Source organism: Panthera uncia, chromosome C2 (genome assembly GCF_023721935.1).
Source record: "Panthera uncia isolate 11264 chromosome C2, Puncia_PCG_1.0, whole genome shotgun sequence".
Taxonomy (NCBI): Eukaryota; Metazoa; Chordata; class Mammalia; order Carnivora; family Felidae; genus Panthera; species Panthera uncia.
In genome coordinates, this window is record NC_064810.1 from 93855965 (window position 1) to 93858719 (window position 2755).

General features: G+C 45.7%; 1 pseudogene; it reads left to right on the forward strand.

The window, feature by feature from the left end:
* Positions 1-455: 455 nt before the first annotated feature.
* On the forward strand, positions 456-979 carry LOC125921608 (60S ribosomal protein L12-like; annotated as a pseudogene).
* The last annotated feature ends 1776 nt before the right edge of the window (positions 980-2755 follow it).

Here is a 2755-nt window from a genome sequence, read left to right on the forward strand (position 1 = left end):
TTTCACTGTGTTACAGCATAACCATAGCATAAGAGCTTTCAATGAATTCTGTGAGTTCTTCTAGCAAATTATCAAACCTAGGGGTAGTTTTAGGTAACCCTGAACTTGTAACTAGTGTCGGAAGTGAGGGTAGTCTCTTGTGCAGATGGTTCTAGCATCTCATTTGGCTAAACTCTTACAAGTATAAAAGCACATTAGTATGTCCTGCAAAACTCCCTACTACTTCAGCTTTAGATAGACTGCCTGAAGCCTATCCATCCTGGCCTATCCTCATAAAGTACAGGCTAGGATATTTCTCCCAATATTTTGCTCAGGAGAAACCACATTAAAATGAAGATTAAGGGCGGTTTGGGAAAAGAGGACACATACACACATAGAGATGTCCATTGGGCTTTTGGCTTTCAGCTCAGAGGAGGAGGTGAAGGTTCAGCTGTCTCCAGCTGTCCTGATTCTGGGTTCCTCCAACAGCAGCCACCCCCGCTGTGCCACCTAAGGTCAACCTCAGTGAGATCAAAGTCATGTATCTGAGGTGCATCTGTGGGGAAGCTGGTGCCTCGTCTGCCCTGGCCCCCAAGACCGGCCCCCTGGGTCTGTCTCCTAAAAAGTTTGGTGATGACATCATCAAGGCAACCAGTGATTGGAAGGGCCTGAGGATTACAGACCCTTCTGGCCATTCAGGACACACAGGCCCAGATTGAAGTGTTATCTTCTGCCTCTGCCCTGATTATCAAAGCCCTCAAGGAACCACCAAGAGACAGAAAGAAGTAGAAAAACATTAAGCACAGTGGAAATATCACTTTTGATGAGACTGTCAACATTGCCCAACATATGTGGCACTGATCTTTAACCAGAGATCTCTCTGGAACCATGGAAGAGATCCTGGGGACGTCCCAATCCATTGCCTGCAATTTTGATGGCCACCACCCTCAACATCACAGATAATATCAACAGTGGTGGAGGGGAATGCCCCACTAGTTAAGAACTACAAAGGGAAATATTTCAGTAAAGGATCATATGACAATAACAGCAACAAGAAAGATATTCGTTGAAGTATATCGTAAGAGTGAATAGAGAACTGATTGTATAAATTATGATATTCCTTAAATGGATACTATTTTAAAAATTAGATATATATGTACTAATGTGAAAAGATTTCCAAAATAGCTTATTAAATTATAAGAGCAAGGTGCAATCAATTTTTCTTTCTTTTTTTTTTTTAAATCTCAATAATTAACCCTGAAGCAAAGGGGCAAATACTTTAATGAAGAAGTATGTAAACAAGTTTAAAGAGTTTGCTTTGGGGGTGACGTGTCCTTACTTGGGCATGAGGATTTACTTATTTTGGGACCTGGAAGATGAAAGAGAGGGAGGAAGAGCCAGTCCAGAAAAAGAGGGCAATGGTGGTTGACTTCCTCTGGGGACCCCCTGAGGAAATGTGTAAAACACCTTCAGAATTGTCAGTCCCAGAGACAGAAGAGGGAAGCATATATGGGCTGCATGCCCACTCCAAGTTCCCTCTTGGCTGAAGTTGGAAACTCCAGGGGTGCTAACTCTCTGGCATTTCCAGGCTTGCACCCATAGAAGAATGTCTGGGCAGCTTCCTCCAGCATCTTTTTTTTTTTTTAGGTTTTTTTTTAATGTTTATTTATTCTTGAGAGAGAGAGACAGAGCGTGAGTGAGAAAGAGGCAGAGAGAGAGGGAGACACAGAATCCGAAGCAGGCTCCAGGCTCTGAGCTGTCAGCACAGAGCCCGACACAAGGCTCGAACCCACAAACCGTGAGATCATGACCTGAGCCGACGCTGGACGCTTAACCGACTGAGCCACCCAGGCGCCCCCTCTAGCATCTTTAAAGATGGCAGCAGAGGGGCTCCAGAGCAGAGAATAGCCCTTGGGTCCAGCCAAGGCAGTGATGTCAGGTTAGGCCTGCACATGCCTGTTTGTCGCAGCAATGACCAGGGCAGCTGTGGGCTATGAGGAGGTCAGACACAACACAAAGATGTTTGATGTGGCTTGGCATTCAGATATTCATCCCAGTGCTGGACTTCCTAGAAGACATAGCATTTCTGGATTCTGGAGTGCAGTTATGACCTGAGGAAGACCTGATGTCAAGACTGAGATGACTGGACTGGTTGGAGGCCACCACTGGGCTAAGTCTTTGCTTTCAGCCTTCCTCCTCGCTGCTTTGGCAGTGTCCTCTCTGCATCCAGTGATGGTAAATGCTCTCCCCCCATTGCTGTTGCTGATGGTTGTCCTTTCTCTCCTCTCTCAGGCTCTCCCTAGGGAGGCCCAGGCCTAGCAAGGAGACCCGTACTCCACTTGCTGAGACCTACACCCACCCCCCACTGCAGCCCAGCTCACCTTCCACATCCCCCAGAGACACTGACTACACAACCATTTATGTGGAACATTCTTGCCTCTGAAATTCTTTGTATTGCCCCACCAGTGAGTCTGTGTTTAAACATACAGGCTGTAAGTTTAGGTAATATTTGGGGGCGGGGGTGTTACATCTTGTTTCCTCAGCTGGAGTTAGTTCCTTGAAGACAAGAGCCATAAACTATATTTTTTTGTACCTCTCAATACCCGGTAAAGGAATTATGGGTAACAGATGTTCAATAAATGTGTAGTTGGTTGTTGCTGCAGGCCCCCTTCTGCAAAGCCCCAAGAACAGCTAATTTTGAAGCAAATGAATGAAAGCACCAATACAGCCATGGTTCATGTGTAACAAAGGGACTATATCTGCTTGTCCTCATTAA